Here is a 23,056-nt window from a genome sequence, read left to right on the forward strand (position 1 = left end):
CCGCAGCTCTGCAGAGTAAAGGTCTGGCCCACTCTCCCTGCACCCCCACCCGCCGTGGCTTGGGTCTGCCCTTGTTGTCATGACCTGCCCAAGGTTTCATCATACTTTGTATTCAATAATAGCAAGATGCGAAGAGAGCTCTTCAGCAACGAGAGCCTGGAAGAGGGCCAGCGTATTGGTACTAAAGCGGTGCTGGCCCCAACACAGCTTGCTGGGCCAGACGTGGATGGCAAATGGCTGACAGCCGGATAAACAAGCAGCTCCCTTTTTGGTGAGCTTCAGAGGATGCAGGTGGACAGAATCAAGGCTTCAGGTACGCTTTTCAGAGGCTCTGCCGGGCTGTGGGAGGCTGTATAACAGCACTGGAGATGGTTGTGGTTCTACCCCAGAAAAAGGCACCAGCAAGGAGAATGGCAGATTAGCAAACACTGTGGGCGCACAGTGCAAGGCAGGGGAGAAGCTGTCGGGGTCACATCAACCTGTGAAAGGCAGCTGGTCAGGGACTCCTCGGTTCCCCATTGTCCTGCAGAGACATGGGGGGCAGTGTCCATGCCTCCCTCCCCCACCACCCAAGCTGATCCACAGGAAACTCAGCCCCACTGGGCAAGTAGAGGGAACCAAATGCCTCCAGATGGAGAAGAGCGGAAGGTCTAACTAGCAGTCCCGGGGAAGAGCAACACAGACAAGAGGTGTAGAATTAGCCGGGCAGGGTGTGTGGGCACTCCCGGTGCCGGCGTGCCCAGGAGGAAGTCATTTGTGGAGCTTGGTATAGGTTTTAAGGCAGTTTTGGTGTTTGAGGCTTAATTAGCACACATAAGTCCAAGGTAGCAGTAGAAAGAATGATAAACTTCACGTGACTTTTCAAAACAACCAAATGAGCCCAGTGTTGGCACACAGCAGTCAGCCGAGATAAGCGGCCATTCCAGGAGCAAAGGCCCTTGTGCCAGGAAACAAGAACAAGCACGAGCGAGAAGCAGGGAAATGCAATCCCCAAACACAGTTCATGCTTTACGGCTGTGAGACAATGCTTCTTTTGCTTGGACCTCAGGCTCTGCAAACTACGGCACAGAGGAGGGTAAGTGCAGTGGTCCCTAGAGAAGGGTGGTCAGTAGTAAAACTGCACCCCACGTTACTTGCCCCTTTGTGTTCCTGGGTCACTGCCAGGCCTGTCCCAATCCTGCAATACGTGGAAAGCCAGCGTGTTCAGATGGAATAGTAGGGGATGTGACCTAAAGGGATTACTAGTAAGATTTCCCAGAAAAAGAAAAATAGCTGTTTTAAGCATAAGCGCCGGGGGTAGGGGAGAAAGTTTCTTTGTTTCTAATTGGAAAGCTTTGCAAGCTATTGACTTATTGAGCAAAACCAGGACAATTGGGTACACAGCTTTGACTTGCGGGGATTTCTGACATTTTCCTCGAAAGCCTATTACCCCAAATTGAGAGTCCCAGGATTGGCTGTTTTACAGAAGCTCTTAGGTACTAAGGTCTTGTATGAACTGGACCCATGTAAGATGAGGAGGGGTGGCCGGGCACGGTGGCTCATGCCTATAATCCCAGCACTTTGGCAGGCCGAGGCAGGCGGATCACCTGAGGTCGGGAGTTGAAGACCAGCCTGACCAGCATGGAGAAACCCTGTCTCTACTAAAAATACAAAATTAGCCAGGTGTGGTGGTGCATGCCTGTAATCCCAGCTACTCGGGAGGCTGAGGCAGGAGAATCGCTCGAACCCAAAAGGCGGAGATTGTGGTGAGCCGAGACTGCACAATTGCACTCCAGCCTGGGCAACAAGGGCGAAACTCCGTCTCAGACAAAAGCAGAAACAAAACCGAAATAACAATAAAAAGATGGGGAGGGGTGACAAACACGTTGGCTCAACCTTAATTGCCAGATTATGATTCAAGGTCATTTGCTTAGAGATAGCGAGTCTTCAGAAAATCTTTTGAGTAAAGGCAAATGCAAGGCTTGGGTCTAAAAACAGGCTTCCAAAAGTGGAAATAGGACACAGGAAGTGGAGAGTTGAAAACAAAACAAAACAGATGAGCTGGAATGAAAAAGAGTAAGAGAGAAGTAGGAAGATGGGGAGAGACTCTAAGGAAAGCTGTGAAAGGAGAGGATTGTGGCCTCTTGGCTTTATTTTCAGTTAGTGCCTCGAACGATTTATTTTGCATGAGGTGAGGCTCCTGCACATTCTGCCCTGTTCTCCCCACTTATGGGGGTGGGGAGGTAAGTGAACTACACCCAGACTTCTTGCAGCTGTCACCTTAATATCAGGTATTTGTGAGGTGGGGCGAGAGGTGGGAGGATTGCTAAGGGGCTGTGTAATTACTGGGAACTCCAGCCAGTGTAACATGGGCCTATGTAGTTAGGTTTGACAATATTGATTGTGCCAGACCCTGAACTAAGCACTGGGGATGCCGAGATCAAGAAGGCATGATTCCCGCCCTTAGGAGTGCACCATCGAAGGAGGAGACAGATGAGTAAACTAAACATTTTGATTCAGCATGTTTTGGGATACAGGTAGGAACCAGGGCTGCAGGCCAGGGAAAGGGAGCTTCTCCCCCAGAGGTGAAGCTCCTTTGGGGAGCTTCAGTCCCACAGAACAGTTTATGAGACTCCTCCTCAGGTGCGGCCATCTCCAGCTGTCTCCTACATTGTCTCATTTTCTTACTGGCTCCTTCTATTCTAGGTCTCTCCAATCCCAAACACATCATTTCCAGCTCTGTTATGCCTTCAGGCTACTGGCTGAGCCTTTTTCTTTTACTGCCAAAGCATAGCATGCATTTTCCTACATCTCCTCCCTACCCTCTCATTTTTCACCCACCCCCTTGATGTCAAGTTCCTCTCTATACCACTTTATCATAATCTCCCTGTTGCAGAAGAGCCACCAGTGATTTCCTCGTTACTAAATCCAGTGACCCTCACTGATGTTATTGTACATAGAGCTGAATGGCAACTACCACGCTACAAGCTCAAACTCTCGCCTCTTTCAGCTTCTCAGGTCTCTCTGCCCTTGTTCTTCCTGAGATTCTCCTGTGCTTCCTTCCTTAGCACCAATTCCCTTCCCATCTCATAAGTGGGAGTGTGCCCCAGTAAACAGCCACAGGGAGCGCACCTGCATGCAGAGTTCCAGCTCTTCTCCATGCTGATGACACTCAACTTTATCTCTAGGTCCGATCCTTCACCTTATTTCTGGTTCAGAATTCCTAATTACATACTGGTCAGGTTCACATTCATGGTCATCTGTGTCCCTCAGGGTTCCGAGCACAGTGCATTGCATAGATATGGATATAATAATATTAGCTGAATGATAAGTGAATGAATGAATGAATAAAATATCCCAGTATCCTGCAGAAAATCCCACCTTGTCACTTCTGCCTTTCTTTCCTGACCTTGGTTTCTGGCTGATTATCTTCCAAGAGACAGACAATTTATTGTTATCTTCCTAGAGGAGGCTCATCCCCAAAGCCTGGAAATAGGGCTTTGTATTATCCATCTAAAGATGGGTATTGTTGTCTTTCACCCCTCCATTCTCTTGGCAATGTCTCATTTTCTTTCTTGGTGAAATAGAATGAAAGTGATCGGCCCTTGTGGCAAGTCATATTATTCATGGTAACATCGTTTTGTCTTGTAAGTGACGGACATCAGGACTGACCTATGAAGTGATTTATACCCCAATTTCAACATGCCCTTTCCCAGGATCTTTAACCCCAAAGCAACAGTAACAACTGTACTAACAGCACTTGTGATATGCCAGGCACTGTGCTGCGCTAAGTGCTTTACATGCATTCTTTTTCTGAATCTTTTCAAAAACCTTATAAGGGAGAAACCATTTCCAGAGAAGGAAACAGAGGCTTAGGGAAGTTGGCCTATCTGGCTCAAGGTAAGTGGTAGAGCCAGGGTTCAGGGAGACATGAAAACATCCCCCTTAACCCTTCACCACACAGCCTCTCATGTCCATTGGATTCAGTTACAGGGGGCGGCTTGAGTTGGTTCACGTCTACAAATAATTGAATTTCTGTTACATGCTCAGCATTGTGGGATACAAAGGTTTCAAAAGATCAAGTCCATGATCTCAAGGAGCTTACAGTCTAGAGGAAGAGCACCAAGATGAGACTGCTGCTTGTGAAGTGAAATGAGACTTTTGGATGAAAGGGTTACATTTGCACAAAGCATGCACAGTTCAGTATTACATGTCCCTGCCCTTGAAGAAGATCCCAGCTGCTAGAGTTTTGACTATGCAGTGTTTCAGATTTAGTTTCCCCTCCTCTTTGATCAGGCTCCTCTGTCTTTCTAAAGCTCATACTATACATATAATTTCCATTCAAATTCAAAATCTTTCCAATTATTGTAGTGAATGCAATGTTATTCAAGGATTTTTTTTCCTGAAAGAGCACCTATCTGACATGCATTTTTAATTTTATGTGCAATATGCAAATGTCATCACTGTAGTTGTTAACCGCAGTGCAGGATTGCAATTAACTATGGAGCTGTGCATTTTAGTTATATGCTAATGCTAATGAGATTTTCATAAAGCAAGTCCAATTACCAGCCCTATTTTTTAACTGCAAAAGCTAGTGCAAAGCAAAGGTGTTGACTTTCTTTAGAATAAATTACCCTTTGTCCTTGGCTCCTTCATCATATTCAATCATCCTAAAAAGTAACTCCTGCTACTTTGAATATTGTATCCTGCCTTCCTCTCCAGTACAATATTAATGGAGACTGTGGGCAAGATTGTTTAGAAACCAATTTACACTGCACAGGCAGTGGGAAAACGTCCTCCAAATGTAAACTGCTCCAGCAGAGGAGCAGAGCTTTGAATACTCAAAGTAAACAGGACCTAGAGGAGACTGAAGACCCAGACAGTAAGTTAGCAAAAATAAATCACAAGAGAGCATGTATGTGGTGTAACCTTGCACTGAGGAAACACAAGGGGTGAATGGGTATTTAAACTCAGATTTATGATCAGCTGTGTCACTGGTGGAAGATAAGCCCCTTAGAGGGCTATTCATTCATTCACTCATTTAAGAAACAGTTGTGGGGGCTTCTGTGTTCCAGACACTAAATTAGACTCTGAAGGTTCAAGTATGAATAATATAGGGGAGGAGAGACAGACTTTCATACTTTATTTCTGTACTAATGGATTCTTTTACAAAAAGAAAGTGTTTGTGAATTACTTGGGCAGTGAAAGAATGAATAAGCACAATGCCTGCCTTCAGTGAGCTTATGGTCAAGTAAAAGGATACAAATGTGTAAATTAATTTTAAAAGGATACAAACATGTAAAACGAAGTGTGACACATGAGGTATTTTTAGAAGGAGACAAAATGAAGGCAAAGGTCAGTAAGGTGATGGGGGAAAAAGCTTCTTAAAAGATAAGGAGATTCTTGCACTGAACCATGACGGTGGATGAGTGTTAGCTAGAACAAGGTGGGAGGTCAGTCCAGAAAAGAAGAACCTGAAGAAAGCACAGAAGTATGAAACAGCCAGGTGACTGCAGGCGGTCCAGGGTCCCTGGAAGCATAGGGTGCGTGGCAGAGCTGAGGTGAAAGGTAAAGTTGGAAAGGAGCCACTGAGACGTTTTCAGCAGGAGAATAAACAATCAGACTTGCCTCTTGGGCAGCAAAGTGGAACAGGGTGAAAGGTGAGTGGGTGGGGGCAAGTAAATCACCCACCCACAGGAACCACTTCTGTGTTCAACTCAGATCCCGAGACAAATGATCAGGTTGTATTTTCCCTCAAGATGTTTCCCGTGCCCCTATGGAAGGCTATAAAACAACAAAGTACACTTCTTTTTTTTTTTTTTTTTTTTTGAGACGGAGTCTTGTTTTGACGCCAGGCGCCAGGCTGGAGTGCAGTGGCGCAATCTCGGCTCACGGCATTCTCCGCCTCCTGGGTTCAAGCAATTCTCCTGCCTCAGCCTCTGGAGTAGCTAGGACTGCAGGCGCACGCCACAACGCCCAGCTGATTTTTTTGTACTTTTTAGTAGAGACGGGGTTTCACCATGTTGGCCAGGATAGTCTCGATCTCTTGACCTTGTGATCTGCCCACCTCGGCCTCCCAAAGTGCTGGGATTACAGGCGTGAGCCACCGCGCCCGGCCAGCACTCTTTATTTTTAAAATTTTCTTTTTCCAAAAGCAGAAAGAAAATATGGAAAAGAGGATAAAAAAATTTGATGATGTTGATATACAGCTTAAGTGTCTTTTCTACTCTGGATCAACTTCTAACCAAGGTGAAAGAAGCATAGAAGCAAAAGCACAAGAGAAGAAAAGACGAGACAAATAAGGGGAGAGAGGATGACAAAAATCGTACCGAAAATGAAGTAGAATTAGGTATGGGTGATGGGGATGCCTTTTGTCCTTTTCATACCAACCTGCCCCCCAAAGTCCGACCACCTCTGCCTGGGAGAGGAAAGCCAGGAATTGGGAAAGGAAAGTGGAACATGGAATCTTCTGGAGTTAAGTCAACAGAAGCAGACGCCCATTAGAGGTAGAAGTAGACAGAGTTCCACTTCGTTGCAACAAGGATGGAAGGTTAAAAGTCTCAGAACATAGGCAAATATATTTAGTGGTGGAAAGCTGAGGAGTTTCTCTCAGATGTCTTCTGTTTCAATTGTGAAATACGAAATAAAGTTATCTGCCCTGAGTAGAGAGGTGGGAATGAAGACACTGAAAATTTTGAGCAAGTAAACAGTGGAGTCCATCCAGAAGTGGGGTCCATCCAGAAGTGGGGTCCATCCAGAAGTGGGGTTCATCCAGAATTGGGGCCCATCCAGAAGTGGGGTTCATCCAGAAGTGGGGTTCATCCAGAAGTGGGGTTTTGCTAGATAACTTCACTGGAAGGATCAAGGTTCAAGGGAATTTAGAATATAAGTAATATGTTCTGAATAGGAGGACACTCAAGCTGAGAGTGGCCGGTGGATGGGAAGAAAGGAGAGAGGAGGAGTGATGGGAATGAACAGAGTCAGCTGGAGGGAGAGGAATGTAGCTGGAGGGCAGTTAGCTGTACTTGTTATTTCAGGGGGATGTCCAGGTCTGGGGTGAAGCTGTGAGAATGGAAGGTGGAGATGGAGTGTGGAAGGTCACTGGAAGATGAGGAGGTCAGAGAACTGAGTGGTCGGTGGTTATATAGGTCAGATAGAAAGAATATGAGACAAATGTCAGGCTTCAATGACTGAGGAGGAGTGAGCAGAAAACAAAAGAGAACAACGTCATGGAAGGGCAGTGGGGGCTTGACTGATGACCTGGGCCTTCAGGGAGCAGGAATCCTGAGCCCGATGCTGATGATGTTTAACCTCATCCTCTCATTGTTTTTCTTGCTGATAGAGCCTTCCTTCCCCCATGGAGGTCACATGTATGAGTTCATGATCCAACCCCAGCAATATGCTGGGGGCTTCTGAGAAAGATTTTCCTCCTTCTTAGGAAATTGTAGGTGAGGAGAAATTGCACTTTCCACCTTTTGACATTATAGTGGGTTGAATAATTCCCCTGCGAAATATCAGGTGCTAATCCTTGGAACCTGTAAATGTTACCTTGTATGGGAAAAGGGTCTTCGCTGATATGATTAGGATATCCTCCTTGAGTTGGAGAGGATATCCTGAATTGTCCAGGTGGGTCCTAAATGCAATCACAAAGTGATCTGATAAGAGAAGGGTAGAGGGAGATTTGATATAGACAGGAGAGAAGACACACACACACACACACACACACACACACACACACACACACACACACGAGAAGGTAATATGAAGATGGAGTCAGAGATTGGAGTGATGTGTCCATAAGCCAAAGGATGTTGGCAGCTATCAGAATCTGGAAGAGGCAAGAAACAGATTCTCCTCTAGAGCCTTCAGAGGGGGGATAGCCCTGTTAACACTCTGATGTCAGCCCAGTGACACATTGGACCTCTGGCTTCCAGACCAGTGAGAGAGTAAATTTTTGTTGTTTTAAGAACCAAGTTTGTGGTATTTGTTACAGAAGCCATAGGAAACTAATTCAGATTTAGCAGTGAGGGGTATAATGACTAGAGTGGCAGCAGCTATCTCAAAACCATGAGGACACAAACCTGAGGATAAAATTAAATTCAATATCCTGAAGAAGACAGAGTGGAAATATGGAAAGACCTGTTGAATTAGCCATATATCACTCAACCTTTTGACTTCTTATCATGTAAGATAATAAATGTCTTTATCCTTTGTGGCTCTTCTGGTTGGATATTCTGCTACCTGCAGCCACAAGCATTCTAACTGATACAGGCCTATCTAAAAGGGTGGGAGGGTCCTGGTTGGGAGGCAGCAGTGGATACTAAGGAAGGAATTTGAATCCACTTCCAACTCTGAGAAGAGTACATAAAATGAAAAATGAGCAGCTCCCATTTGAGTGAGGAGCAGAACAGGTAACTTGGGGAGAATCAGAAGGTTAAGAAAATGGTTGGGGAAAAGATTGTAGGGCAAGGGTCATTTGTTAATTATGCAACAGGCCTTTTCAAAGGCAGTAAAAGCTTAGGAAGAGGAGGATAATTGGGAGGTATTCTGAGAATCACTACACTGTATTATTGTGATGAAATTATATAGAGTATAGATGGAGTGGGGAATGAGGAGAGATTCACACTTTGGACAATGACCAAAAAAAAGAAAAGAAAAAAATAGATATAATGCTTGGTAGATTTAACCAGCCCCAGCATTGCCAAGAAAGCATTTCTACCAATGCCGGGACCAAAGTGGCTTTTAAACTTTAATGTTCGTAAGGTTCATGGAGTCTGTTAAAAATCTTAAACATTCCTAGGTCCCAGCACCAAGATCCTGACTCATAGCTCTCAGTAGGGCCCAGAAATTCTGCATTTCTGAGTATCCCAAGTGAATCAACTGAAATTGATTTGGGACCACATTTTGAAACACACTGTCCAGAACACTTGCCTTCACATGTTTTTGACTGAAATCTGCATTAAGAAACAGATGTTGTGGCATAAGCTACATGCATATACCCTCACATAGGTATGCACACACCTACACACACACACGTGTGCACAAAGTAGGTAAAACAATCTGGCTTAACCAAATAGACATTTATTTTTCATTTACACAAAATCCAAAGCTGATGTCCCTGATCAGGTGACTCCATTTGGGTGGCACTCATCCAAATGATGGCTCAGGGTCCAGGATGCTTCTACATGTGCCTCTGAGAGCATGTGGCTTCAAGATGGCCTTGGTATCATCTAGTGGCATATGGAAAGAAGAAAGGGCAGAAGAGCCTCTGTGGGAGGGTTTTCAGGGCCATATCTGACAGTGGAATATATCCCTCCAGACACACTCTATCAGCTGGGTCTCAGTCACATGGCCAGTTGCCGAGGCTGAGAGAGGTAGAGGAGCCCACAGGTCCGGGTAAGCACCATCAGACTCTCCACTGTAGATGACTGAGATGTCTGTATTTAATCAAGACTGAAGTTTCACAAAATAATACTCATCTCACTCCTATCAAATCTACTGATATTTTTCTCTTTTGTTCCATTTCACTGCTTTCTACTTTATTTTTCAAAACATCAGTCTTCACAACTAAATTGATCTCATGTTCAATGAAGCGCAACAATTCACAGTTTGGAAAGCATCATCCTGGAGGATGTTGCCATTTGGCCAATGGGGTAGGCGGCCTCACATTTTGAAGAGCTCTGTTTTCTTCGAATATATATTCAGATCCCCACAGTACGGCCCACTCAGTAATTGGTTACCAGCATTGCTCTCATGATGGTGGTGGTGAAAGATACAATGGCTTCCCCAGAGTTGGCAAATTTTTGTAATTAACAACATATGAAATAGCCTCCTTTTGGTTAAGACTTTAGAACTGAAACTTGCCAGTGGGGCAAGATGAAGGAGGCAAAGGAGCTGGAGGACGTGTGTCTACACTGAGGGCAGGATGGAATCCACGGAGCGCCTCTGCTGCTGTGCTTACCATTTGGTTCCCTTTGTCCCTGCACTTGGACCAGACACGCAAGATTCACCACACGTGCAACCCTTGCCCCATGAGAAAAACCAGAAACCAAAGCCATAGTAGACATTTCCATAGGGATTTCTTACCTCTTTTGGTCTGGACTGACCTGATGGTTAGTTATTGGATTTGACCCTCAGTTGTATTTCTGAAGCTCCAGGTTGGATATGAGGTGAGTAGGTGAGAGGGACCTACCTTGACTCTGGCTCCTCCCAACACCCAAACTCTTCCCGTCCTTCCCAGCGGTCTCAGACATGCGGGGAATGGGAAAGAGAATTAGGAAAAGGTGTGGAGACGGGAGAAGGAAGGGAGAAGAGTGAGAGAGAGGAGAAGGGAAAGCAGGGGACATACTCCAGAGCAGATTTTTACCAGATGACGAGTAAAAAAGATTAAAGGCTCTTTACCTTTCACTCCACCTTACGCAAGGATATAGGAGAATACAACTACAGGACACAGTTTTCGAGACTGTAGCTTCTGGAAGGATTCAGAATTCATTGAATTTCATGAAAAATGAAAAGTACCTGAGGAAAATACTAAATGTTATTCAAGAATCATAGAATAAGAACTGCGCACTTTGGACAGGTTAATGTGTGGCTCTTGGATAAAAATGTAGATGAGGCAGCTGTTTGGAAAGTCTGGGAGGGGCACTGAGCCAGAGGGAGACCTGGAGCGGCTCTCAGCCCAGCCTGACGCTGGAGTAACTTGAGCCCTCAGAGAGTCCGGGGGGTGAGGCTACAGTCCAGCATTCTAGTTTTAATTCACAGCGTGGAGATAAGGGTTAAATATAAAGCAGATTAAGACTTCCCTTAAATCTCCTCTACAAAAGGAAAACTGGAATTAATCTACAGGAGCACTCCATGGATGGCTCAATACCACCATTTTCTCAGAATAAAATTAGAAGCAGAAAACTGTGTCCTTATCCTTTTGACATCCAAGAATTATTGCCATCAAAGTACTACAGCCCATGAAATTACTTTCCAGGTTACACTCATTAGATTTAGCATTTTCATTCCATAGACCTGTGGTTTTAACAGAAAAGAAAAGAAAAAAAAAACTCCTCCCTTCATACTACAACTGTTCCCATATACTGGCCCGTTAATGGGATGCTAATGAATGCGGAAGTCATTGTAAAATCACAAATGCAGAACTGAGAAGCTGATTTCAAACAGTGATAGGCCTGGCCTTGTTTTGGAAATTTGGATCATGAGAACATGGGATTCAGGTAGAGCACTGCAGCCTATGTTCCCTGCACACCGCAGCTAAAGAGGCACTCAATTACTTGTTAATCACATTGTACAATCACCATTATGAGTTAGACATTAAACAGATGCTAACGTAGCTACCGCAGCCTTTGTCCCTGGATGCGTTAACCACGTAACACGGCAGCAGCAGAGTAAGGAGCTTAAGAGTTCAGGCTCTAGAGCAGTCGGTCAGGGTATGAACCCAAGCCCTACCAATTACTCACTGTGTGACCTTAGGCAAGTTGCTTAATCTCTCTGTGCTGGTGTTTCTACTTTTGTAAAAAGGAGATAATCATAGTCCGTGCCTCCAGTAAGGATTAGTTGAGAAAATGTATGCAAAGCACTAAATCAGTTCCTGGCACTGTAGTGTGTGCGCAACAGCAGTTGGTGGTTGTTAGTATTATGTTGTTGGAGACGTGGGAGAAATGAGTCTGAAACGGCTGTGCAATCCGGTGGCTGAGTTCAAGCCTGCTGAGGTGTCTGGTCTTCACGACCTCTCAGGCCTCAAGCTGCTGAGGAAGAGGAACCAGTCAGCTTTCTCTGACAGTCTTCTGTGTATCTGAATCCATTGCCATGCGCTGAGCCTTGCCTGGTGTGTAATGCCTTGGTGTGTGTATTACATCATTCCAGCGAGTCAGGATGCTTTTCTGAACAACTCTCTGTTTGCATGATGCCTTTAAATACACACAAGAATTACAAGGCAATCCTCTGCAACCTGCATGAAGACCAGTTGGAGAGATTTCAAACACCAAGAGATTCAGCACATTCATCATACGGCCTAATAGGAGAAGGAGCTGTATGTTTGAGGAGCTGCTAGGATGCAAAGATGAGTAAGAACTGACCTCTACTTTCAAGTCAACAGTGAGCTGAGGGGCACAGTTAAGACACGAGTGGACTGCCTTATGTGCTAGTCAAACAACACAAACCCACTGTTATGGAGTCTCCAAAGGGGAAACACCAAACAAGACACACTTTAGAAAGCAGCACAGCACTGACTCATTTCACAAATACCCACTGGGCATCATCATTTGCCAGGTTACTATTCCAGGTGCTGGGATAGAGCAGTGAACAAAACAGAGGTCCCTGCCCTTGCAGAGCTGACATTCTAGTGGGCAAAAAGACAATCAGTAGAAAAGCCCAAGAGTATATGTATATACACACACATGCACATGGGTAGTGTGTCAAGGGGTGCTAAGTGTGTGTTTGTTTGTTTGTTTGTTTGTTTGTTGAGATGGACTCTCCCTCTGTTGCCCAGGCTGGGTGCAGTGGTGCGATCTCGGCTCACCACAACCTCTGCCTCCCAGGTTCAAGTGATTCTCCTGCCTCAGCCTCCCGAGTAGCTGGGACTACAGGCCCACGCTACCATGCCCAGCTAATTTTTGTGTTTTTAGTAGAGATAAGGTTTCACTATGTTGGCCAGGCTGGTCTCGAACTCCTGACCTCGTAATCCACCCACCTCAGCTTCTCAAAGTGCTGGGATTACAGGCGTGAGCCATGACACCTGGCATAGGGGTGCTAAGTGTTAAAAAGAAAAACACAGACAGGGTAACAGGTTAGGGAGTGACAGGGAAAGCGGGGGCTGTATGACAAGCTGCTAATCATGAGGTAAAGAAAGTTAGAGAAAGAGAGAAACAGATGGGGACTAAGAGCGTCATGAGAAAATTCTGGGACCTGGGTGGGCAGGAAGGCCATGGTAGAAGGAGTGGGAGGGCAGGTTGTTCCAGGCATGGGATTTAGAGAGAGCAGAGAAAGGCCAGAGACAGGAGGAGGGCCAGAGGAGAGGCAGGCATCCCCAGGGTAGGCACAGCACCTGGTGTCCGGGTTACCCAGGGGCCTGAAGCCAGAGCCACACAGGTCATTAGGTGTAACTCTCAAGAGCGACTGCAAACTGCCTGCGGAAAACATAAGCAGTCCCAGGTTTTATTTCAGCTGGTGAACAGGAACCAGGGCCAAAGGACGGCACCTGCCTGGTAACACCAGACACTTTTTCTAACTCTCATTTTCACTTGTCATAAAGAACCTCCAATACTGCCCGCTCTCACATGTGGAATCTAAACAGGTTGAAATTCTAGAAGCAGAGCGTAGCACGGTGGTTGTTAGGGGCTGGGAGAAATGGGAGGTGTTAGTTAAGACGTGAAACGTCTCATCTATGTAGGATGAAAATGGTCTGCAGATCTAATGTATAGCATGGTGACTGCAGTTAACAATCCTGCATTGTATACTTTGAAATTTGCTGAGAGAGTAGATCCTAAGTGTTCTCATTCACACACACACACAAATATGGTAACTTTGTGAAGTGATGGAGATGTTAGTTGACCATGGTAATCATTACACAAAGTGTATGTATATCAAAACATCGCATTGTACATCTTACATGCATAATATTTTTATTTTAAGAAAAAAGGCCGGGCACACTGGCTCACGCCTATAATCCCAACACTTTGGGAGGCCGAGGTGGGCTGATCACTTGAGGTCAGGAGTTTGATACCAGCCTGACCAACGTGGAGAAACCCTGTCTCTACTAAAACTACAAAATTAGCCAGGCATGGTGGCGCATGCCTGTGGTCCCAGCTACTCCGGAGACTGAGGCAGGAGAATCGCTCAAACCAAGAAGGCAGAGGTTGCCGAGAGCCACGATCATGCCACTGCACTCCAGCCTGGGTAACAAGAGCAAGACTCTGTCTCAAAAAAAAAAAAAAAAAAAGAAGAAGCAGCAGCAAAGAAAAACAAGAACCTGTCTCTCTCTGTGTGCTAGAGAAAGAGCTTTCTGCAGCCACACATTCCCTGTTCCAACCTGGTCACATCTTGGAGCCTCTCCTAGCTCGTGCTCCCCTGTCTCAAGGAAGGCTGCGCATCACTTCTCCGCTCACTCCCGTCGTGGCTGGGCTTGAGGGCGTTATGCGTGGAGTGATGATACCAGAGCCACATGGAGAAGGAGCAGCGTGGCCTCCAAAGGAAAGGAAGCTGGGCTAGGGCAACCGTCCGCCATACGTGGTTGCATGTGTGCGTGAGTTTTGCTGCCCCTTCTTTCAGCAGCATCCAGAAGCCGTCACCTCTCTTGCAGCCTGAGTGCTCACCTCACAGCCTTCTGGGGTTTGCTGCCTCGAACCTCTGTGATCAGGAGACCAAACACATAGGCCTTTTAAAAATACATGGTATATAAGCACAGAACGAGAGCTGAAAGAGGGCCACTCACACCTTGGGCTTTTGCGGGCGTTCTCAGAGACCATTTCTCAGAATTGTGTCTGTGTTTCTGTGGGTTGAAGTGGCTGAAATTCTAATGGGCACCACAAAATGCTCTGTATGAAGTAAAAGTAATTCTTTAATGTGAAATAGAATGGCTGAACATCACGGGAGTGTGCCTGCCTTGCAGACTCACAGGAGGCAGTCCAATCAACAGAATGTACGAGATATGCTTTTCTTTTGTAATCAGGTTAGCTTACAAGTCAGTATCTCTGATACTCAGACTCTACAACAAGCAGCTCCTGTGGAAGCCCACTAGCTTTGCTCAAATTGAACTATTTCATTTCAATAACCAGTACATTCTATGTCTCATTGATAGAAATTGCTGTTTGGAGGTTTGTTAATTTGCTTATTCATTTTTTTTCAGGAAATACGTTGAGCACGTAATATGTGCTAAGTACAACGTTACATGCTAGAGGTTCAAAGGAAGATGGGACAGGTAGGTCCTTGTCCACCCACAGGTGTACGCTACATCTTCTCGGGCTTCTTAAATGGGTTTTTAAAACTCCAGCAAAAAAACTCCTCTGCTTCTGGCAATGCTGTAAGAATTTTGTTTTCATTAGTTCTCTTTTAGACACTGTACCTTATTTTAACAATCAAATCACTGAGCACAGAGTAGAAAAAAAAACAGCAGAAAAAAGTTATATGGAGTTATTCTTTGAAAGGCCTAGATTACAAAATCAGAATATAAGCTGGAAATCATGAATAAGCAAAGCAGCTTTGAAGTTCCCTCATTCAGGTTCCATGATGGAAACAAACACAGACCATGTGTGGGTGACCAAACCCAGTTTGGTTAGGCACTAGATTAAATGGTTGACTTGCATTTAGAGGCAATATTGTTGATAAAAACATACCTTTAAAATGCTAGGATTGCATTCAGTGTCTAATAAACTGGGTCAGAATGACAGTACAACAGACTGATGTGTAGAATATTCCGAGATAGTCACTGATGAATTAAGTTTGCATCTATTCTAATGGCCTTGCAGCTCCGAACCATTATATCAAAGGCATCCATTGCACCCCATGAGGATGGGCCTGAAAGCTACCATCTGCCCTCCTACTCCCTCCTTGTAGAGGAGAAAGGTAGCTGAGGGTTCCTGAGCCCTGCAAGGAGGATTCAGACATCTTGAAGGGACCACTAGACCAGAAGAGGCCTGGGTTGGGTCAGGGTTGGCCAATGTGTAAACTGTGGACTTGGAGCCTGAATTGCCAACCATCAGCAGTGGGATGGTGTCACAGTGCCCACAAACTAGGAAGGAGGAGTCCCGCCTCAACTGAGGTCAGCACAGAAAAGGGAGAGCACGCAGAGCTCAACAGGTGCCTTGAGTCTCCCCTGTGAAGAAAAGCAGGAGGGTGGTGAGGGGAAGAAATCTGTAGTGCTCAAATGTGTACCCAAAGAGACGAAATATTAAACTAGAATGCTTGAGTTATTTTGAAATAATATTTTTACATTGTCTACCAGAAGTAGGGGCTTGGGAGCTAAGCTGTGTTCAGCTATAGAAAAACAAAGCCGCATTTCTACTCATGTATAGTGCTGTATGTTGTAAACCCGATACATATCCCAAACATACCCTTAGTGAGTGAAACGGCAGAATCACCAGCACAATTAAACGAGTTCTCCTTGTGTGCTGAGAGAAATATATATTGAATTTTCATAGCTTAAATGCATATAGAGTATCATCTCCTATCGTCTGGGATCCTACATTCCTATGCCACATACAGCACTAAGCTCAGAGAACATAATAGTTTGCTTGGATATGTAACATATATAGCGTATATCCACTAATACTCACACCCATCACAACTCACCAAAAGCGCAGGAGAAATGAGAAGTCTTGTTTCTTAACTTTGTGCTTAACATCCTTTGGGGTTTTTCTGTTTGTTTTGTTTTGAGATAAGGTCTCACTCTGTCGCCCAGGCTGGAGTGCAGTGGCACAATCTCAGCTCACTGCAATCTCTGCCTCCTGGGCTCAGGTGATTCTTCCACCTCAGCACCCACTCTACCCAGTAGCTGGGACTACAGGTCTGGTAGCTAATTTTTGTTTTTTAATACAGACAGGGTTTCGCCATGTTGCCCAGGCTTATGTCAAACTCCTAGGCTCAAGCAAGTGATTCTCCCACCGTGGCCTCTCAGAGTGCTGGGATTACAGGCTTGACTGGGTTTTAATGAGACTGAATATTTTGTCATTTAGGTTTTAGGCATTTCCAACTCTAAAAACAACTCTAGAATCATATTACATTCTATCTTGTTATCCAATATTAAATGGGGCACAGATGTTCAGTAAATTTTTGTTGATTAATAGATTAAAAGACTATGTTTATAAACTGGATTGGTCGGCAGGAACTGGGGCAGGTTATATATTAATATCTTAATGTGAACTAATATACAGAAATTTATTAGGACAATGTGATATTGACATCCTACCCAACCCTGAAATCCCATGATCTCCAGTTCAAAGTACCTAGCATAACAGTAGTTTATCTTTAGGGATAAAAGACTATTGATTCTCTTGTGGAGAAGCAGCATTCTCTTTTACCATCCTCAATCTAGTTCTCCAAATGCTATTTTTAAGAAGCCCCAGCTAAAAAGGCAAACAGCACAGTGGGTTAGACTTGGTGTTGGAAAGGTGGAAATAGATATCTTTCTTCCACCTTGTTGAGAACTACTCAATTAGGTAGAATAGGAGACAAAAACCATTTGTGCTGCCCAGGGCAGAGCTAAGTGAGGCTGTTAAAGGTAGAAACAGAAAACAAATCTATCATAGAACCTCAATTAGCTTTAGGGGGCAGGGTCTCAGAGCCATCTCCATGGAGAGGAGACCACTTCTCTCAGTGACCAAGACACAATCTCACAGCTGCTTGGGCCTTGAGGGCCTAAGGGGACAAAGTGAGCAGAGGGGAGATCATGTTCTGCAGAGATCTTGGTGCCAGCCAAAGCGCCCCTGTCCTCACACGCTGGCAGGCTGCCTGGAAGGAACCAGCCCAGCTGTTGGGTCTGGTCGCAGTCTATTTAACCTGACGATCCTAGGAGCAAAATCCCGGCTCTCCTGTTAGTGAGGCATTTTCCAGGTGAAAGCTCTTATATTAATTTGGTTCAATGATTATTTGCATATCAGGAAGGGCTGAGAGAAAGGCTGGTAGATAGATCCATCCTTTCAAGGAAGATACACCACCCTTTCAAGGAAGAAAGTTGAATGTTTTATGGCTAGAGACACTATGATACTTGCAATTAGAGTCATAGCTGACAACTAAGACCCTCTAAATCATAATTATCATAAAATTCTAGAGCTGAAAGAGACTTTGGAGATGGTCTAGTTTTCGGAAAGAATCAGGAGCCCAGAGATAAAGAAACTTGTTGAAAATTACACAACTGGCTGGGTGTGGTGGCTCACGCTTGTAATCCCAGCACTTTGGGAGGCCAAGGCGGGAGGCTCACCTGAAGTCAGGAGTTCGAGACCAGCCTGTCCAACATGGTGAAACCGCCTCTACTAAAAATACAAAAATTAGCCAGGCGTGGTGGTGGGTGCCTGTAATCCCAGCTACTTGGGAGGCTCAGTCAGGAGAATCGCTTGATCCCGGGAGGAGGAGGTTGCAGTGAGCCAAAATCGCGTCATTGCGCTCCAGCCTGGGGAACAAGAGCAAGATTCCATCTCAAATTAAAAAAAAAAAAAAAAAAAAAAAAAGACACAGCTATTTCATGGCAAAACCAGGACAGAAACCAAAGTGGACTAACTGCTAATCCAGAGATTTTTCCATCACACCTAACAGCTTTTTTGAGAACATACAGGACAGCTCTCCCTTGCTCACTGCTCTGTCTTCATATCCCTCTTCCCCTAGTGTCTGAAAAGGGTGTGTGGTGGGTAAATACCTGGAGAGCCTCTGCAAATTTTGTTTAGAAGGCCTTTGTTTGCGGTCAACATTCTTCCAGCATTTTGTGACATTTTCCTAAATATATTAATTTTTCTAATTTTTAAGATTTAAAAAATAACTCAGATGATATAGAAATAAAAAATAGAAGTTCTCATAATTTTAAACCTTTGGAGATATCTACATTGAAGATTAGGTGTACATTCTTCCAGATCTTTATGTATATAAAGATTTTACACACACACACACCCCATATGATATGATGTATGAGTTGTTAACAATTTATGAGGCTTTCGCTATTTTAGAAGAAGCATGCTGTTCATTCTTGGTGGATGGGAGATGAGCTATTGAATATCTATTAAGACTGAGATTTCTTACCCAGAAAGTCTTTGGTAATGAAGTCTACCCTTCATTCACCACCCTCTTGTACCCTCATCCTTCACTACCCCACTGTTAACATATTCTTTTGTTTTTCAGCCCCGAAGATGAGAATTTAAGCTGGGTCTTCTAGAGGAGTTGGGATCAAGGCTATATACTTGGAGGATAAGAGAGAAGGACCCAGCCGGGCTCCATGGCTCATGCCCGTAATCCCAGCACTTTGGGAGGCTGAGGTGGGTGGATCACCTGAGATTATGAGCTCCAGACTAGCCTGGCCAACATGGCAAAACCCCATCTCTACTAAAAATACAAAAAATTAGCTGGGTGTGGTGGTGTGTGCCTGTAGTCCCAGCTACTCAGGAGGCTGAGGCAGGAGAATCACTTTAACTTAGGAGGCAGAGGTTGCAGTGAGCTGAGATTGCACCACTGCACTCCAGCCTGGGTGACAGAGCAAGACTCCATCTCAAAAGAGAGAGAAAGAGAGAGAGAGAAAGAGAAACCCAACCTTTGGGACAGGGAGGAGGAGACTTTGTTTCCAGAAGACAGTAGGATGGGATTGAAGCATTTACCCAAAGCCCAGGAGCTGGTAGGAATGCCAATAGCTATGGTTCTGCCTGAACCCAGGCAGGCCAGGAACTCAGCATCCCGAGTGGGATTCTCAGTGAAGATAACACTGCCAAAACCTGGCCATGGAGAACGTAAACACTGCCAGAGCAGTTGCCCATCACAAACGGATTACATGGTCAGGAAGTCCAAGTTCTCCAAAATAAACCCAACTAACTGATAACCAAGGACTTTATCCCCATTATCTTTGACCACTAGGCCCTAGAGTTCTTGTATAATTCCACATGGGTGAGAGGAGCTTCCTGACAAAATGACAGATTGGATTTCTCAGCAACCCTGATGGAGGGGACAGAGTGTATTTGAAATGAATTTAGAAGAATAAAAGCATGTGATAACTCTCTTACCTATGAGCTGTGGAACAAATCAAACATGCAACATATGCATTGCAATATGATGTGATAGGGTTTTATTTACATATCAGGGTGTCCAATGATACAAAAATTGTTTCTTTCTATTTCCACATCTGCCTCACAATAAATAGAAAAATTTAAGAGAGATTAAATATTCAAAAGTAAACAAAGCAAGCAAACAGAATCTCAGAAGAAATTTTAGAATATATGTATAAGTTAGGGATCAGAGAGACTTTTACATGCATTATATCAAAGCAAGAAACTTAGTCCAGGCATAATGGCTCACACCTGTAATCTCAACACTTTGAGAAGCTAAAGCAGGAGGATCACTTGAGTTCAGGAGTTCCAGACCAGCCTGGGCAACATACCAAGTACCCTGTCTCTACAAAAAGTAAAAAAAATAGCCGGGCGTGTAGTCCCAGCTTCTTGGGGGGCTTAGGTGGGAGGATCACTTGAGTCTGGGAGGTCGAGGCTGCAGTGAGCCGTGATTGTGCTGCTGCATTACAGCCTGGGCAAAAGAGTGAGACCCTGTACCAGCCAAAAAGTCCAAACAAACAAACAAAAGAAACTTAAAAGTAATAGAAGAATACGTGGACATATTTGACATATAAAAATGTAAATTTGTTAGTATGGAAAGACATACTGTTGTTCAAGGTAATATACAAATGCTAGATTAGGGAAAAACTGCCATGGATGTGTCATATGAGGCGTTACTATCAGTAAGATGCAAATAACTCCCACAAATTAGTAAGAAATGGATAGACAATGCAACAAACATAATAGCAAATAATATAGATAGAAAATTCACAGATGGGCAAGTCTAAATGTGATTAAACTCATAAAAAGATGCTCTATTTTACTAATTGTCAAGGGAATGTAAATTAAAATAATGATATTTATTCTCATTCATCAGCTAGACAGTTTTTTTGCAAAAGATATTCTCACACATTGGTGTTGGAAATTTAAGTAAGATTGAAATGCACACACATGTGTTTTGTAATCTAGAACTCCTATTTCTAAGAAATCAGTACCATAGAAATATGAAGTCATCTCCTCAAGATATAGGGGTAGGAAAAAGCTCCTTAAAGAAAACAGAGAAGGCCAGGAATGGTGGCTCACGCCTTTAATCCCAGCACTTTGGGAGGCCGAGGAGGGCGAATCACAAGGTCAGGAGTTTGAGACCAGCCTGGCCAACATGGTGAAACCCCGTCTCTACTAAAAATACAAAAAATTAGCTGGGCATAGTGGCTGGTGCCTGCAGTCTCAGCTACTCAGGAGGCTGAGGCAGGAGAATTGCTTGAACCCAGGAGGCAAAGGTTGCAGTGAGCCAAGATTGCACCAGTGCACTCCAGCCCGGGTGACAGAGTAAGACTGACTCAAAAAAAAAAAAAAAAAAAAAAAAAGAGAGAAAACATGAACCATAAAGGAAAATGTTGATAAAAAATTGGCGATATTAGTATTTATTTCTACATGCCAAAATATGTCATAAACACATTAATTTTTTATTTTTTTATTTTTATTTTTTTGAGATGGAGTTTCACTCTTGTTGCCCAGGCTGGGGTGCAATGGCACAATCTCGGCTCACTGCAACCTCTGCCTCCTGGGCTCAAGCGATTCTCCTCTCTCAGCTTCCTGAATAGCTGGGATTACAGGTGCATGCCACCACGTCCAGCTAAGTTTTTATATTTTTAGGAAAGACGGGTTTTCACCATGTTGGTGAGGCTGGTCTCGAACTCCTGACCTCAGGTGATCCACCCAGGTCAGCCTCCCAAAGTGTTGGGATTACAGTTGTGAGCCACCGCTCCCGACTCCATAACACATTTAAAAGAGAAGTCATAAACAGGCAGAAGATAGCTGCTACTCATAAAATGATCAGAATATTAATATCCAGAAATACTTGTTTTTATCTATATGAAATTGCCAATATTCAACAATTTTTGGCCCACAAAAAAGACATCTGACTAAACCTAATACACAAAATGTTTCCATATTCAATAAGAAAAAGACAACCTAAGAGAAAGAAATGGACAAAGCGCATGAATTCACAGACGAGGAAAACCAAATGGCCAACAAACCTTTGAAACTATGCTTAACTCACCAGAAATCTGGGAAATGAAATAGAAGCTATAATGAGATGGCATTTCATCTCATAAGGCTGGCAAAGATTGAAGAGCACTGGTAATAATGTGGGGAAGTGGGAATTCTTATTTATCGTAGAAGTGCATCTAGGTACAAATTTGGCAATACCATGTGAAGTTCATGATCAACACATGATTTAACTCACCTACTTCACTACTGGGTATATGTACCAAAGAACCTCAAGGAGACATGTGTAGCAAGGATTTTTGAAGCATCATTTGTATAGCAATTGGCACCATATGAATGACATTATATTTTCTAGGTAAATATGAGATAGATTTACATCTGTCAAAATTAAAGACTTTACATATGTCGATGTGGTAAGTCTTTAAAAAATATAATGTTATAAACAATAAAAAACAAACTGCAGGAAAATACTTAGAGCATGAGCTCAGTTATGTACATCTTTAAGTTACACAGGACTTTATATCCATAGTAAAATGTGAATGGAGACAATATATAGTTGATATAAGATAATAATTAGAGAAGGAAAGACATGAAATGGAAGCAAAATAAAGAGATCTTTAACTATAATTCCAATCTTTTTTAAAAAAAATTAATATGGCAAAATATTAACAATTGTTTTAAAAAAAAATGTTCCACACTTCTGTATTTTTCAGTTATCGTTTGTTCTTTATGTTTGAAATACTGATACTTTTTAAAAAAAGAAACAAAAGTTCTAATATGTAAGATTCCATGAACGAGGGTGTTTGTTGCTGCGTTCTTTCTAGAAGTAGGAGCCGTCTTAGGGAGTAATGGAAGAAACCGTGGTACATCCATACCATCTGTGGCTTGCGATAGATTGAATTAGGCTTTTGTTTAGTTCATTAAAAACAATTTGGCCGGGCGCGGTGGCTCACGCCTGTAATCCCAGCACTTTGGGAGGCCGAGGCGGGTGGATCACGAGGTCATGAGATCGAGACCATCCCGGTCAACATGGTGAAACCCCGTCTCTACTAAAAATACAAAAAATTAGCTGGACACAGTGGTGCGTGCCTGTAATCCCAGCTACTCAGGAGGCTGAGGCAGGAGAATTGCCTGAACCCAGGAGGCAGAGGTTGCGGTGAGCCGAGATCGCGCCATTGCACTCCAGCCTGGGTAACAAGAGCGAAACTCTGTCTCAAAAAAAAAAAAAATTGACATTAATTTAGTATCTCACATTGTTAAGTAATGAAAAATGGGACGCACAGTGTTCTGAGAGTGGGTATATAATATTTCATCATATAGAAGCAGGTGAC

At 43.9% G+C, this 23,056-nt stretch overlaps 1 long non-coding RNA gene across 4 annotated transcripts in view; it reads left to right on the top strand.

Annotated features, from left to right (window-relative positions):
- The first annotated feature begins 224 nt into the window (after positions 1-224).
- The window catches only part of LOC105731375 (uncharacterized), a 33,202-nt gene continuing 10,370 nt past the window's right edge, over positions 225-23,056 (top strand). For 2 of the 4 annotated variants that reach the window (XR_010345384.1, XR_001110703.2), the window contains exons 1-3: positions 919-1,075; positions 14,828-14,899; positions 18,805-18,938. This is a non-coding gene — a long non-coding RNA (uncharacterized LOC105731375). Of the gene's footprint in view, positions 314-918; positions 1,076-14,827; positions 14,900-18,804; positions 19,762-23,056 lie in introns of those variants that run through there. The other 2 variants (XR_001110704.2, XR_010345383.1) reach the window with 2 other exon arrangements.

The sequence above is a fragment of the Aotus nancymaae genome, unplaced genomic scaffold (assembly GCF_030222135.1).
Source record: "Aotus nancymaae isolate 86718 unplaced genomic scaffold, 86718_ANA_hifiasm-v0.15.2.pri h1tg000033l, whole genome shotgun sequence".
NCBI lineage: Eukaryota > Metazoa > Chordata > Mammalia > Primates > Aotidae > Aotus > Aotus nancymaae.